General features: G+C 36.5%; 1 long non-coding RNA gene across 1 annotated transcript; it reads left to right on the top strand.

Annotated features, from left to right (window-relative positions):
- Nucleotides 1-1,796: 1,796 nt before the first annotated feature.
- On the top strand, nucleotides 1,797-9,544 carry LOC144650292 (uncharacterized). The gene is made up of 3 exons (XR_013570081.1): nucleotides 1,797-1,936; nucleotides 2,019-2,133; nucleotides 9,183-9,544. It is a non-coding gene; the product is annotated as an uncharacterized LOC144650292 (long non-coding RNA).
- Nucleotides 9,545-17,712: the final 8,168 nt, after the last annotated feature.

Raw genomic sequence — 17,712 nt, 5'->3', positions numbered from 1 at the left:
TAAGCCTTATCTTACTTTAAAGCAGAGTAGGGTAACTTGATGAAAATTTTTCTCTACTAATTCGGATGATTTCCTTTCAATGTTTTGCAGATGAATTGACACATCTGATGCAAAATGTCGAGGCATAAGAGCAGGTCATCAGCCAGATTTGGTCAGCCTTGGTTGTTGCAAACAATCAAGCAAAGGATTTAACTACTTTGATTATGGAATACACAAGTGAAGCAAGGACAAGGGGCAATTTATTAAGATCCCTGATCAATGCCTACCAATCAGGAATTGCAAGGCTTAACACAGACATATCTAAAGATCACCTGTCAAACCAACAAACGGCTAATAGACGAAATGAATGAAATTACTATTTGTGATTTTAATACAAGGGACAGTTCAGCAAGACGCATTCGACAGTGCAACCCAATCTTTTTTTCAAGAATTTACGAAAGCTGTTCAAGAAAGTTCCCATTCATTCTTGAAGTAATTGAAGCATAAAGCTTAACGAAAGATAATATATTTTTATTTTTTTATTCATTCCCACAGGCAATGAAAATGACAAAGTCCAATAAGCCAGTCATGTTCTGCAATTCGTTTTTCTTTGGCATACAGGCTTTCGAATTCCTTTTGCTCACTGGCCAATGAAAGAGGTTGATCCAGCAACACTGTACATCCAATTTCGGAAGGTTGTGTATTGGTTGTTACAAGGTGGTTTCCCTGTGCATTACTGCTGTTGCAACGGTGGAAGCGCCAACCGCTCTTTCATAAAGCTGCACTTCAATGGCAAAGGCCCTTGTAAAGAGAAATTTACAACGCTAAACCCTTATACGCGTGAACAGCTGGTCTTTATATTGGATCCCTAGGTAAGTTCGTTCGCCTCTAAGTATACCCGAATTATAGCATGATGACTTGTTACCTGTAAGTTGTGCATTGTAACAAGTAAGTTCTACACAACATTTTTCAATGGGTCAGACACACATTATTATTGTCTGTATCATCTGGTAAGAAATAAAATTTGTTGTAATCAAGTTCATGCATTTATGTAAACATACGTGATTAAGGCAAGATACTACATAGTATGCTAGAATGTTTTGTGTGTGAATGTTTTTACAATAAATTTCAAAGAAATAATAATAATAACCAGATGATTACATTTACAAATTGAATAGTACCTTGCAGCTGATTTCAATGATCAGCAACTGTTGGAAAGCTAGATTGCTCTTTGATTCTCTTTGTTAATAGCGTGCCTAGTTTTTCCTGTCACTGGAAGAATTGAAGAGCACACCATAGGGGTTTAGCAGCGTTTTAGTTCTTCTTTAGTGTACATTCGATACTGTAAAATAGCTGGTTGTTTGACAATCATTCCCTGCAGAAGAGTGTGGGACCTCTGCTGTCCATTGCTCGTGTCTTGTAGAACCAGTTCCACGCTAACCTTTGCACCTTTCAACTCTTGCGTTTTTGTCTTTGCATGAATCTTTCTTCTATGTGCTTCAGTTTTCTTTAAAATCATTTCTCGTCTAGTGTCACGCAAGAACTATGCACCAGCCATATTCATGTAGCGAGTAATGACATCCAAATAGAGCGCATCGAACAAATGAATATTCTCATCAGCAGAAAAGAGTGCCCGCCATTTAGTCTTTAAACTGTCCGAGTTACACAATTCTTTCTTGGCATTTTCTATTAAGGTACTTGAACTGGCAAATTTTCATGTTTTCAGAAGTAAATGAATTTTTGCCTATTTATAGTTAATATCACCAAATATTTTTAAAAGTTTTTCAGATCCATTGACCGAGAAAGGATGTGGGTCGGTTACTAGGAAGATAGTTGAAAAGGCAATTTTTTGTGACAGCAGTCTCTCACACAGGGCGGAACAAGATGGCCACTGTCTTCAATGAAATTTTGCCAGATGCGGCCTCGAAGCCTTCGTTGCGGAATTTTCCAGAAATGGGTAGGTGCTTGTGCGATTGCATCTCTTTTGCCGTTTTTTCTTTTGGCCAAATTCCTTATTTAATGTTTTGGTTTTTTCTCAGATTTGATACGCCTGAACGGCTTCTTCGTCTCCTGAGGACGTTTGAGCTTAAGCCACAAGAGAGCCCTGAAGAAGGGCGCTCGAAATTATACAAAAGGCTGTGAGCTCTTCTTTGGGTGAGTTAAAATTTCAGATACAAAAACCTAGCACATGTTTCTCTAAAAACATATGGCAATCTGGCATACTATCTTAGTCTTTGTCATTATTATATTACCCACGTGATGACCTACTATGGCCTATTCGAAAAACAATAACAAGTGAACAACTACTAAGGCTGAGGAGTGTTGGTCCCCCTGCATGGGGGGACTATGAAGTCTCCATCGATGTAAATGTAAGTATTACCGATGTAAAAGTATGTATTACCGTAATGTTACTTATTTTCGCGGAAATTAATATTCGCGATTTAAAAAAAATAAGAAAAATTAATAGTAACGTTAATTTTTCTTGTAAAGTGCTTTAACAAGCAACTCATCATCCGATTGCTTAAAAAATAGCTCAATTTAATTCCCGCGAAAATTTATTTTTTAACGTTTTTTTATTGTACTTTTTTATGTTGTATTACGTATTGTTTGGCCAAAGCACAAAAATTAAGTCCTGTGAAACATGCCCGTTTTATTTTCGCAAAATTAAGTTCAAGCAAAAATAAATACCAATGATGTACAAATTTTTGGCAACACCAAAAAGAGTTCAATTGACAAAGAAATTTAAGCACTGCATTTTACAGCCAAGCGCCTGAAAGCCTGAAAGTCTATTCTTTTGCTACTAACAGTTTTTGTTGATGAAAGCCATCATTTCATTTATAGCAAGATTTGTACTTTTAAAACCATGAGAAAATATTCCAATATATCACTATTGTACAATCAAATTTAATGGCCCAATGCAGGCATTTTTCTTGTAAAATTTTCTCCCAGACATATAATTTATCTTTGTCATCATGTAGGGTTTTTCAATTTTCTTCCAGTGAGAGTTTTTTTATTCCTAGTTTATGAGCAATGAAATTCTAAAGGAGCTATAATGTATTTTTTGAGATGAGAGGTCTGGTTCTTGAAAGGGTTCTTACTTTCACAATGTAAAATATTTTTTGTTTTATAATGCACTTGGGGAGCAAGAAGACACTTGGGGGCATCTGGGGAAACCCACCTATGTGTTCCCAAGAAGCCTGAAGAGAGTGGTGAGAGAGTTCATACCTGGTGGCCTGGTATCTCAGCCAAATCCTTATCACGAAAGGGTAAGTTCAAAACTTTATGTAACATTTGCCAGGTTTTCTTTTGGGTAAATAAAAATCCAACACTTTCCAGGTTTTCCATCCATTGACCGGTACAAAGCCTAATGATACTTTTGAAAGTGGTTTATTGAGTAACTATTACTTTGCCCCCACAACAAAAGGCAAATAAATTGCTCCAAGGAAACTATCTGTTGCCATTTGCGGTGTTATTCACTGACTTGCACATCACTGGCTATCAAAAACTCCCTTTCCTTGTTGTATTAGGCAGCTACCTAATTATCACTTTTTTGTATAATTAATTTTCAGGTCTACATGGTCACAATTGCCGACCTTGCCACTGCCAAATGGCCAGCAGCCAGATGATTTCCACAAATTATTTTTGAATTTGATTTTTTTAAATTATAATTATCAGTGCAAAACATTGCCATAATAAAATAAAGTAGACAATTTTTTAAAAGCATGGATTACCACACATATTTGAAACTGTTTTAATACTTTTATAACTCTAGAAAAATTTGTTTTGTTATTTACATGGAGAAATAAAAAAATGGACAAAATTAATGAATGTAACCATTTTCAAAAAAGAATATATCAATTATTTTCTTGTGTGTTTTATATTGTCGAGCGGTTTCTTAGATTGTTATGTAAACAAGATAACTGGTTTAATATTTCAATCTGTCAATCAACTTTGCAACTTAAGAGATGTTGAATTGTTAACGTAGCTCATTCTTAACTTGTATGAGTTCTGGAATAAGACAAAACAAATTAAAATGGACCAAGACTCAAAACGGAAAATAAGGTTATTGGCCAGATGGGGTAAGTATCCTTTCATGTTTATTGTTTTTTTCTGAGAATTCTTACTAAGTAGTATCATTATAACACTAATATAATGTTCTGTCAAACATTTCAGTTTGTATACTGTGCTTCAAAATAAAGAGCTTAGTAGTAATGGATTGGGTTGTGTTGAGATGCGACCATCTCATCTGTATCCATTGTGTGGAAAAAACACAAGGAGAAGCTGAAACAGCGGAAAGAATGCGGTTGTGGGTAAGTAAAATTGCCGTTTTTACTTTTAAAAAAGTTGTTACAATTTTCGATACATGTTTTTTAAAAGCAGATATAATGAAAGGGTTTTTTGTTTTTCGTGTAATCGCAACAAAAGACAAATAAAAGAAATTAGATATGAAATCGGGCAACACAGTGAAAACATTATTTGAATAAAAGATCAGAGATGCTGCAGTAAATTTAGTTGAAATTGAAAGAAACCAAAACTTAACATGTGATACTTCTTTTCATTACAGAGAGAAGTTTGAAAATGGCATGTATGAATACATAAGAAAAGAACCATGCGGCTGTAAGTATTGTGCAAAATATTCGTTTTACACATTAAAGAAGTTGAGATTCTTCTTAAAAGTGCATTATGTAAAACATTTCTAATCTTGCAATAGAAAACGATTTGAGATGAATATCCTGTCAAAATATCTCCACAATGTTTTTCGAGATAGCAATAAAATACAGTGGCTTAATTTGTTATGTGAGTTTCATTTTATAAAGCTCAGTATAACTCTTATTCTCTGTTTTTTAGATAACATGGCAGTTGAAAAAAAAAAAAAAAAAAAAAAAAAAAAAAAAAAAAAAAAAAAATTCGAAAAAAAAAAAAAAAAAACTCAGATGTAAGAAATGTACACGTTATTTTGCCTATAGAATTAACAATGAATGTAACCTGCACTATTTTTTAAGTAATGAAATCAGTTTTTTACTTATCTTTCTTAAGGTATAAACTTTTGTGAACAGGCTAACAATTTACGAAATTACAAATTACTTTTGTGACCTGGAATGCCACTTAAACTAGTTCTTTGAATGGTGATTTGTTGCCAAGAAAATTTTAACATAACTGTGTTATACATTTCCTAATTAGGCTATGACACAGATGGTAGTTTTTTGATTGACATTTTTTGCCTTGGAATCCACTTAAAATATTTCTATGAATAGTGATCTGTTGCCAATAAATTTTTGTCTAACGTTTTCATATATTTCCTAATAAGGAAACACTTAAAAGAGATATATTCTATTTTGGTTGTAACATGTTTTTGCAGTTTTTGATTGACAGTTGTTTGAAACATGAATACTGATGTTTTTTTTTTTATTTTTTTTTTTTTTTTTTTTTTAATTTTTTTTTTTTTTTTTTTTTTTCCTTTTTTTTTTTTTTTAAAAAAAAAAAAAAAAAAAACAAATTCCCCACCTGAACCAAAATCTGATAATCACCACCAACTCTTTCCAGCTCAGTAGCTAATACAGCTAACAAGGAGTGGTCATCATCACAAAAACGACCACCACCGTTTCCAAACGAACTGATTGCATATGTTGAATCAATCACTCCGCCAAAACGAAATAGAAGAGATACTACTGACTATTCAGACATGGTTTTGCAACTGGACGGTGGAAACAAGTGAAGAGCTATTTGTTTCTCTAATAGCAAAGGAAAACTTCTTCTCGAGAAGGAGAACAACAGAACCGCTGTAAAAATTTCCAGATTCAACTTAGCCAAAGATTCTGAAACAATTTACATAAGCGATATGACATACATATCTAAGCCAAGACCTGAAGAGTACTCCTTTCAGTTTGAAGAAAATTTTGCGTCAACTTCTGGCTACTGGATTTCCATGAAAGATCAATAGAACAATCTGAAGCCATGACTCTAGTAAACATTAGAGCAGAAGTAATCGATGTAGGAGAAATTCAGCTGGTATCTGAAGAAGAGTTGAAAATGGCAGAAAGCGTAATTTCTGATGGAGAGATCACTACATCACTGATTCTATGGGAAAAAGATATCGCAGCTGTGCAGAAAGGAATAGCCTACAATTTTGAACAAGAGTGAGATATAGAGATGAGAAAAAAGTTTTTAACACTACCAAAAACACAGTGATCACTGTAAGCAATGGAAGTAGTCTCAACAAAATCAATATAAGTGATGCAAATGTTGAAAGCAGTGTGAAAACTATCACTGTTCCAAAAATTGAGTTGATTGAGGAATTCTCTTGTTTTAAAGCCTGTTTGAATTGCAACAAGCAAATTGTGCAAAGCAACTCAGAATATCTGTTAAAATGCTATTTTTGCAACCGAGTTATGAGACAAGAAAGCTGCAAATTGTCTGTAATAGTGAAACTAGTTGTAAATGATTCCTCTCAAGCAAAAGAAAAAAGTGATGTTCATCTTACTGTTTTCCACAACAACATTGTCAAATTGATGAAAACAGAAGAGATATATGATGAGGAAAAAGTTTGTTCTCTTTTGTTGATGTTACAAAATGTAAAGATAACTTACAACACCAAACGCCTTTTTGTGGTTGACATCGAAGTCTTTTAAGTTAATGGATATCAAGTGCTATATATCAGAGAAAACGAAAATTTAGCACTGACACAAGTATCATTGAAGAAAAACGTCTGTTACAGATATAACCTATATAATACAAAGTTTCAATTGTCGTTTTAGAAAAAAATTAGCTAAGAAAATAGAATTTTTCGCATTTATCAGTATAACATTTAGTTTTAAGCACAATATACTTATTGATATGTTATAGAAATAATTGCTTTTGCTTTAAGTCTATTTTTCTATACACAATTATGTCATTGCAATGTAATATTTACTTTTACAACATATAATAAATAATACGAAATATACCGCACAGACAAAAACAGTTAAACACAGTTTACAAGTTAAAACTGCTATGAATGATTTCGAAGTCATATATCAATGAAGATGACTTATCTGCTCAAATTATTAAAAGAAACAGCAACTAAGTATACAAAGAGAACTCATAGTGAAAAAGAGTTAAGTGATATTAGCTATGTTACACAGTTAACACCAATATAGTTTTATTAAGAAAAAGGTTGACCGCATAATTCATTGTAGCGCAACAATATTTATTATACTTAAAGTATTGTACAAGTGCTACATAGTGATCGCTTGTTTGAATAATTTATTGTAATATATATATATAGCCTTGGCTCCTAAGTGAAGCATAGCTCATCCACAGTTTTCTTCCACTGTTCTCTGTCTTGGGCTTGGTGTTCAATTTGGGTCCATCGTAGACCTATCTGCCGCAGTTCTTGTTCGGCTGATCTTCTCCAGTTGTTTTTTGGCCTTCCACGATTTCTCTTTCCTTGAGGGTTCCAGAAGAGTGCCTGTTTAGTTACGCTATTGTGTGGTTTCCTTAGCCTGTGTCCTATCCATTTCCACTTCTTTCTTCTGATTTGAATCATCATCTTGTCTTCCTGAGTCCTTGCCCATAGATCTTCGTTGCTGATGGTGTTTGGCCATCTTACACGAAGGATGTAGCGTAGGCAGCGGTTGACGAAGGCTTCGGTTTTATCTGTGATGTTCTTCGTTACTCTCCAAGTTTCAGCTCCATACATCAGTACTGTTTTAACATTAGTGTTAAAGATCCTTAGCTTGGTCCGCAGGGATATTTCCTTTGATCTCCACACAGGTCTGAGTAGAAGGAAGGCTGTTCTGGCTTTGCCAATCCTCACCAACACGTCCCGTCGGTTCCACCATCAACAGCTATCACGCTTCCTAGGTAGGTAAAGGAGGCGACATTCTCTATGTCCTCATTGTCCAGCTTGATTGGGGCTTGGTTTGTGCTGTTTATGCGCATTGTCTTGGTCTTGGTCTTGTTGATGTTAAGACCTGTCATTTCTGTGGTCGTAGCCAATGAGTTGACTTTGTCCTGCGCATGTCTGTGGTTGTGGGAAAGTAGGGCGAGGTCATCGGCAAAATCCAGATCGTGGAGTTGGGAGAAGAGGGTCCATTGCAATCCCGTCCTGGATCCTTCCGTTGTGGTCTTCATTATCCAATCAATAACCAAAAGAAATTATTAATATTAATTTATTGTAATAGAAATGAAAATAAACTTTTATCTGTCAACACCAAAATTTGTTGTACCTTTGATTTCATACTTAACACCTTAATCATACCGTTAACAACTGAAAACGAGAAAAAAATTTGCTTAAAAGCGATTTTATAAAATCTATCTCAATGCTCTGATCTTACATGGAAACTAATATAAACAGATTCTTTTCCAAAAAGAAATATTAATCTTTGCCCAAAGATAAACTTGACTTGAATGTTTTACAGTAAAAAGGGAAAAGTTGGCTCAAAAGCGATTTTATAAAATCTATCTCAATGCTTTGATCTTACATGGAAACTGATATAAACAGATTCTTTTCCAAAAAGAAATATTAATCTTTGCCCAAAGATAAACTTGACTTGAATGTTTTACAGTAAAAAGGGAAAAGTTTGTGTCCGAGCCAAGTGGCCCATACAGCGCGAGGTTATCCGGGTTTCCATAGTGTTTAGCGACTGAGAGTATTGCTACTCCCCTCTCGATGGGACCTAGGTGGAGAGAGCCACTGTGACAGTAACGTGTTTTGCTCAAGAACACAACAAAGCGCCCCTGCTAGGACTCGAACCCCGGCCGTTCGACTCCGCAAGGGCCATGGCAGAAAAACCCAAATTTCCAATTCAGGAAACAAATCCCGATGCTCCTGTGGGGTAAGATTTGTTGTAATTTCTCTCAATTTAAGAAATGTTTTAACAGAAAGACAAGTACAAGCGATGGATCCGGCTATTAAGGTTAGAAATTATGTTGCAAATGCCTTTAATATCTCTAAAGGTCAGATGCAAAATGCGACAACTCGAACTCAAACTACAACTTGAATAGTGCGAAGAATGCGTCAATAGACCTCAATATGGCGGCTGCGTGTACAAACACGTGCTGGTCTGGGTTTTTCAGTTTTCTTCCAGTGAGAGTTTTTTATTCCTAGTTTATGAGCAATGAAATTCTAAAGGAGCTACAATGTATGTTTTGAGATGAGACGTCTGGTTCTTGAAAGGGTTGTTATTTTCACAATGTAAAATATTTTTTGTTTTATAATGCAGTTGGGGAGCAAGAAGACACTTAGGGGGCATCTGGGGAACCCACCTATGTGTTCCAAGCGGGAGACTGTTCCACAACGTTGGCGCGCAAGATGAAATTGCACGCCCACCGTAATTCTTGGTCTTAAAGACTGGTCTCTGCAGTCGCAGGTGATCATTGTTTGAACGAAGACACCTAATCGGTTGATGAATATTGTCTGTGGGTTTGAACCCTCCAGCCTCACCCTTGCCTCTCTGGAATTTCCAGTTTTGCTTCATAATTTCTCTTATAATGTTTGGCATTTGAGACCCCCCCCCCCCCAACCCCCTCAGAATTTCCATGACGATTCTTTGGGTGGGTGTAAATATTTTATGGAACCGCACAATATAAAAGACAAAATTGTGAAAAAACCAACATTTTGAACACTACGTTAATACAATTTGAAACTATTTGAATACTTTATAAATGTAGAATAATTTGTTTTGTTATTTACATGAAGTAAAAAAAAAAACAGATGAAAAGAACTATTTTTAAATACAAACTGAAACAGTTTTTATTAAATCATTCTTCACCTTAGTTAGTAGTATTTTAATTCTTGTTCTAATTTTTAATCTTAGTTAGCGTACCGCATAGGTTTTATCTTTTTATTATATTTTAGATTTTAATGTATTTTAAGGTTAAACATTTATTTTTCAGAGGACCCTCCTGAAAACCACCCCTAGGTGATTGGAGGCCTCCTCTTAAAATATTATGTATTATTATTATTATATTATTAAGAATGTAATCAAAATTAAGAAGGAATATTTAATGTAAAGCATGATTTTATACAACTGTAATATATGAAATATATGATAGAATAGAAGAAATATTTTTTGCTAACTACAAAGATTAACTCAAGGAAAATATGTAGCAGAACAAAGATGTTGAAACCACACCACAGAAAATTAGGTGTAATTTTATTTGTATATTTTAATGAAAAATGTCAAAATGTCAATGTTATTGCCCTTATATATACTGTTCGATTTTCCAAGAACCTGGCGCCCAAGGTCCAAAACAGCCCGGGGCTAGTAAAATTCCCCAGGCCTCCCCCCAGGCTAGGAGGTTGTCACCCCAAGAGCCTAGCTGGCAGCTGCAACACCGGCCGGGTGCCTTCTACACAGGGAAGCCTGCACCGGTGTCATTCAAAATATTCACAGACTACACAGGTGCATTCCAAGTTCACACAAAATTTCTCAAAGGGGCATGAAGCAAGCTAGGCCCAGCGGTCAAAAGTGACACCCTCCCCTCCCCCCAGCTTTTGACGGCTACCCCCCAGCTGGACACCAGCAGAAAGCCCAAGGCCTGGGCAAGGTCCCCATACCACGGTTGACGTCAAGCCCCCTCAAGTTAAGGTTGCTGGCTAGGCTTGAACTCGGGCTGCGCCCGAGTTCAAGCGAAAACCTGGCAGCCAGGTTTCTGCGAATTCTCTGAGATATCAGGCCCAGAAACGCTCCGGGAAGCCAAATCCACTAGCCGGGGGCCCAGACATGCAGCCAAAGTGCAACCCGGGAGTTGGGGGCACCAGTCGGTAGCTTTTGGGCCCCCAATATCTGTTCGATTTTCCAAGAACCTGGCGCCCAAGGTCCAAAACAGCCCGGGGCTAGTAAAATTCCCCAGGCCTCCCCCCAGGCTAGGAGGTTGTCACCCCAAGAGCCTAGCTGGCAGCTGCAACACCGGCCGGGTGCCTTCTACACAGGGAAGCCTGCACCGGTGTCATTCAAAATATTCACAGACTACACAGGTGCATTCCAAGTTCACACAAAATTTCTCAAAGGGGCATGAAGCAAGCTAGGCCCAGCGGTCAAAAGTGACACCCTCCCCTCCCCCCAGCTTTTGACGGCTACCCCCCAGCTGGACACCAGCAGAAAGCCCTAGGCCTGGGCAAGGTCCCCATACCACGGTTGACGTCAAGCCCCCTCAAGTTAAGGTTGCTGGCTAGGCTTGAACTCGGGCTGCGCCCGAGTTCAAGCGAAAACCTGGCAGCCAGGTTTCTGCGAATTCTCTGAGATATAAACTGAACTATACATATAAGAAAGGGTATATTAATCACGCATGCACTAGTATCCCACAGGGGTGGAATAAGGGTACCAGGAGGGGAGTCACTCCCAAGAGGATAAGTGAACTTTATATTCAAAATGATAGCTGCAAGAAGGCAGAACAAAGGAACAGGCCACCAATCAATTTAAAGACTAAACAAAACTTTGATCCTAGGCATCTGGATCAGCGACAGATGACCAATGAAAGAGTTAGCGAATTGTTCTGTGATATTAAGTTGAACCTCCCAAATGCAAGTTTATTGTATTCTGTAGATGACTGGGTGATTCCTGAACTTGTTCAACCTTTAAGGGAGGCTGCTGTAACCTTTATGTCACAGCCAGGTAATGCTGAAAAGACAATGGATGAGCAAGTTTTGCCCTTTCTTGAAACCCTACAGATAAATGATGCTGAAAAGCAAAAAATTGAAGAAGAGACAAGAGATCAAAATCTTAGTGAGCAATGGAGAGATCAAAGATTAGACAGAATTACAGCATCAATTATACATGATGTCATGACCAAAGTCAAACAGCATACGCCTGTGCTGCGAAGCACAGACGTAGGTACTTCCAGATACCCCAAAGCCTGTGAAAATAAATTAACACCCGAGCTATGCATCTAATAAAATCTCACGATACTGATCTGTATTTGATGTTTATCTGTTTGTCCCATTCAGCTGTACGGTAGATATGCCGAGACCATCACGATTGTGGGGAAGTGACATGAGCAAGCAAAGTGAAGACCAAGGGAGAGGAAGGAGGTCGAGGAAAGAGGAGGAGGAAGAAACGAAGAGAAGAGAGATGGCCAGGAGGGAGGAAATGGAAATGCACCTCAGGAGAGAGAATGACAAGTATTTGTCCGAGAAAATACACAGAGTTTCTCTTTAACAGAGAAACGCTGTGAAAAATGTGGCGGAATTGGGCCCAGTAGTGCCCAATGCACTTCTTCCAATACAAGGCATAGATGCCAAACGTGCCGAGGAGAAGGGGACTTCAGGCGGAGTGCCCTTCGGGGCGAAATGGACCCCCAGGATCACGCCAGCAGCACCAGCGAATTTTACTTCAATTTTAACTTTTACTTTAATTTTATTTTGTTTAACTTTACTGTGTTTAATTATGATGTAGCAAAAATATCTGTATAATGTCAAATTAAAATGTTTGTAGTACAGCGGTATTTCAAGTATGTTTTATATAAGCAGGTTTCACAACTCATTTGTTGCTTGTACACACACTTGAATGAGTAAGCTCAATATTTAGCACAAACAAAAGCTTGAGGGTGGCGCAATGTTTTTCTGAGATATGGGCCACGTTTTTTTTAATTTTTCACTCAGCTCTTCTGATAAAAAAATCGTTGTTTGTTTTTTCTTTCTTCAATTTTTTCTTGTTTAAAGGTAGTACACAGTTTTTCAAAAGATCTTTTAAAGTTTTTATTCACGTTCAAGTTATAAATGCCACGTCTTCCACTGCCCATCTTTTTTGTTTATATCAATGAGATAAATGTTCAATAGGAAAAACGAAGAGAAGAGAGATGGCGAGGAGGGAGGAAATGGAAATGCTCCTCAGGAGGGAGACAGACGAGTATTTGCCGAGAAAATACACAGCGTTTCTCTTTAACACGGAAACGCTGTGAAAAATGCGGCGGAATTGGGCCCAGTAGTGCCCAATACACTTCTTCCAATACAAGGCATAGATGCCACACGAGCCGAGGAGAAGGGGACTTCAGGCGGAGTGCCCTTCGGGGCGAAATGGACCACCAGGATCTTGCCAGCAGCACCAGCGAATTTTACTTCAATTTTAACTTTTACTTTAATTTTACTTTGTTTAATTCTACTGTGTTTAATTATGATGTAGCAAAAATATCTGTATGTCAAATTAAAATGTTTGTAGTACAGCGGTATTTCAAGTATGTTTTCAATAAACAGGTTTCAAAACTCATTAGTTGCTTGTACACACACTTGAATGAGTAAGCTCAATATTTAGCACAAACAAAAGCTTAAGGGTGGCGCAATGTTTTTCCGAGAAATGGGCCACATTTTTTTAATTTTTTAATCAGCTCTTCTGATAAAAAAATCGTTGTTTGTTTTTTCTTTTCTTCAATTTTTTCTTGTTTAAAGGTAGTACACAGTTTTTCAAAAGATCTTTTAAAGTCTTTATTCACGTTCAAGTTATAAATGCCACATCTTCCACTGCCCATCTCTTTTGTTTATATCAATGAGATAAATTTTCAATAGGTAAAACTTCTGACACAGACCTCAGCAAAAATAGTCAGCCATTACCAGGGATATACAGGCTAAAACTGCAAAAATAAATGTGCACCAGAACTCCTATCATATATATGTGTCTTTGTCCAACTGAAAACAAGCTTGGAAAACATGACCACATTATCATATGGTGTGACAATTGCCCTGGGCAGTTTAAGGAATGCTGCCTGGAAGAAACGAAGAGAAGAGAGATGGCGAGGAGAGAGGAAATGGAAATGCGCCTCAGGAGGGAAACGGACGAGTATTTGGCCGAGAAAATACACAGCATTTCTCTTTAACAGAGAAACGCTGTGAAAAATGCGGCGGAATTGGGCCCAGTAGTGCCCAATGCACTTCTTCCAATACAAGGGATAGATGCCACACGTGCCAAGGAGAAGGGGACTTCAGTCGGAGTGCCCTTCGTGGCAAAATGGACCACCAGGATCACGCCAGCAGCACCAGCGAATTTTACTTTAATTTTAACTTTTACTTTAATTTTACTTTGTTTAATTTTACTGTGTTTCAAGTATGTTTTAAATAAACAGGTTTCACAACTCATTAGTTGCTTGTACACACACTTGAAAGAGTAAGCTCAATATTTAGGACAAACAAAAGCTTGAGGGTGGCGCAAAGTTTTTCCGAGATATGGGCCACGTTTTTTTAATTTTTCACTCAGCTCTTCTGATAAAAAAAATCGTTGTTTGGTTTTTCTTTTCTTCAATTTTTTCTTGTTTATAGATATTTTCAAAGAAATGAGAGATTTGGAGAGGACTGGCCTCGATTTCAATGACCACCATTTAAAAATTGAGTGGTGAGTATCCGTCATGTATTGTTGGTCTTTAATGTATTTGTTCAGTGAAGGTTTTTACTGGGTTCCTTTCTTTTTTTCTATCTTAGAATATCCCCAACATCATTTATATAAGTTTCAAATCAATAAAGAAACTTTAAACAGGCTACTTAATTTTCTGACCAGCAAGACCAATTTGTTTTCTTCATATATTTTCATTAGGTCGGTGTGCAGTGACTGCAAGTTTCTCGCTATTTTGCTTGGTCTCTCAGGTGCAAAAGCGAATACTTTTGCATTTGGTGCAAGTGTTCAAAGGACCAAATCCTTGACTTGTGAAAAGTTTGAGGACCTGTGATTGTAAATAATAAAGGTGGTATATAGTTTTGAGGACCTGTGCATGCTAATCTTAAATTTTATGACAACTTTCCTATAATTGCAACGAAACAAAAGAAGCTTATTGAGAACATTCCTTTTTTTCCCATTAATTGTTAGTTCAGTTTCATAGGGACTGTTGGGTTAGAATATTTGATAGGTGTGTTTGTACACTGGCATACCAGGAGGGAGGTTTCAAGAAACTCGTTTTACACAGATTTTTGTATCTATTAAGACACTGAAGCAGGAATGCCCAGCAATCCCCATCGTGTCTTCTATGAGCACTGCTTCCTGCCCCTGGGCTATAGTGACCATTTTTAAATCCATTCTTTTTTATGCAGTTTGAAGTTTATCACAACATATCTTTGGCTAACAGAGACACATCCAGAACATCAAGTAAATCTAACAAGAAAGTAGCCAAGATCGTGATTACCGAAAAGGAACTTCGACTAGCCGGCGAATTAGAAGAGTTGAAAAAACAAATCACCGCTCTGAAGACCCTTGAAAGGCAGAAGGAAGAAATCATCAACAGACAAAACAAAAAAAACACTGAGCTGAGAACAAAGCTGTGGAGTAGAAGTGATGCCCTGCATCAAAAAAAAAAAGATCTAAAGATTGTGAAGAGTGAAAATGCAGTCCTCAAGTGCGAACTAAAAAATGTCAAGCAAGAACTGCATGATGTTAAGAAAACCACTTGGGCAGAAACAATGAATAGCACTTATAATCATTTTAGGTTTTTAATTTTTTTCCGTGCCTCTATTCCATTTTTATACTGAAACTCACAATGTTTATTTTTACAACTTTCTCTGCCTAAAGTTTCTCATATTGTTTATGGCTACATCTTGTATTTTCTCAAAATTTACAATTATTATGTATTAACTTTTTCATAAACTACCATGTCTACAATTTATTAAATATTATTTATTACTTAATATCATTTTCAACCAGGGTTAATTCTGTTTCAAAAAACGAGCTATGTGAGTCCATGATTTATCTTCTTGGATGTTAATTCTTTAAATCATTGCGTTTAAGTTCCTGCCTAGCTTGGTACATTTTGTCTTTTTCAGTTTTTATTTTCTTTAAGGGAGATCATTTTTCTTTTCCTACATTGTAATCATTAATTTTAAAAAGGCCATTTTATGAGCATCATTATGACAACATTGTAATCATTATTATTATTACTATTTTATTTTTATATTTTTTTCAAAATAAGACAAGCTATATGCAATTCCGTTATTTAATTTCTGGAAAATTTATTTTCAGAACAAGATTTACATTGATTGCATTTTGTCCTTTTTGGTATTAATTTTCTCATGCAAATCATCTCACTTTTCTTATGATGTAATCCATATGTTTCTGTTTCTTTGTTTTTTTTTTTAATAAGACCAGCTACGCATAAAAAAAAGATCTCGATAGCTTCCAATGTTAAACAACATTGCCTTGAGCTAGCAGCAATATACTTATCTGACAGTACAGCTACCTTTTATCAGTCTCTCCACCATGGTGAAAGCAGTTAGCACCCTGGTGATAGTGACTGACTCGGAGTAGAAATAAGTGATGTTTTGTTTTAATTGATTCCAATTGTATGCATAAACGTTAATGCAGAAAGCTTGATACATTTGTCAGGTTAAACCAAAAGGGACCATAGAAACCGAGAGTTGACCATATATACTATATACACATGACTTTTTGTTTTATTTATTGTTTCGCTATGAAAGCTGTAGTGTTTGTGAAGTATATTCCAGTGTATCATACACAAAGTATTAAGGTGCGGAAAGCATGTATGGAAAGTGATTATAAATCATGGCGGATTTGATTTGAGTGCGGATTATTTGCGTGCAATAATCCTGTTTCATCAACATTGGAACATGACAGAAGCAGACGATGAAAAATTTTATAATGAAGGGCTCTTTTCATGGGTAATTCTATCAGCACACTTTGCAGCCAAAAGAAACAAAGATCCAATAAAGGTATAAGTGTAAAGTTGTAGCCGAAAAATCAAGGACAAGAATGCCAAGAAACTAATTCTACACAGATTTTTCAATGTAATATCTGTTAAAACCCTGAAGCAGTAATGCTCAGCAATTGCCATCATATCTTGTGAGTACTGCTTCCTGCCCCTGGGCTATAGTGACCATTTTTAAATCCATTCTTTTTAAGCAGTTTGAAGTTTATCACAACAGATACTAGTTACATATTATTCATTGTTTTCTTAACGACGAGTCAACTGATACAATACAACCAAATAAAGTAATATCTCTTTTGGATTATGTGCTTGTCCGACTTGAAAACTAGCTTGGAAAACATGACCACATTATCATATGATGTGACAATTTCCCTAGGCAACATGTTTGTTTACATTATTATTCATTGTTTCCTTTACGACGAGACAACTGGTACAATAGGACTAAATAAAGAAATATCTCTTTTGGATCATTTGTATTTACAACTTGAAAACAAGCTTGAAAAACATGACCACATTATCATGTGGTGTGACAATCGCCCTGGGCAGTTTAAGGAATACTACCTGTTCTTCTTTCTGGGTTATCTGAAAAAGAAGGCCGAAGTTTTGCTTGAGGGCCACACATACTCTGTTTCCGATAAACAATGTGGTACCATACAAAAGTTGTTCAAGAACCAAGAAATTGTCGACGTTCCAAGGACGTGGGCAAAAATTCTAGAAAATAATAGTAAATAATAAACCTGGTAAATTTTGTAGCACACTGGGTCACGTTGAAAATGATAAAAGACTATAACACATTTCTTCCACGACACTACGTTAGGCGAAATGAAGATTTAGAGAAACAGAGTAATGCCTGGCTCAATTTCGGATAAGGAGAAATGGCCAATGAAGATGGCCAGCTTCAATTGCTTCATAACCCTGAATGTGTGTTTGTAAGAACAGAGATGGACGCTAAACAAAGAAGAAGGAAAGTTTCCTTTGTAAAGATGAGACAATGTCATGAATTAAACCCGAATTTCTTGAAGCTGTATAAAATAAAAGTATCTCAAAGCTTCCAATGTTAAACGACATTGCATTGAGCTTGCAAAACAATACTTATCTGAAAGACAGTCACCAGGT

This window comes from Oculina patagonica, chromosome 4 (genome assembly GCF_052425735.1).
Source record: "Oculina patagonica isolate OP01 chromosome 4, crgOcupat, whole genome shotgun sequence".
Lineage (NCBI taxonomy): Eukaryota > Metazoa > Cnidaria > Anthozoa > Scleractinia > Oculinidae > Oculina > Oculina patagonica.
The sequence above is the reverse complement of the archived record's forward strand: the minus strand, read 5'-3'. Positions and strand labels throughout refer to the sequence as shown.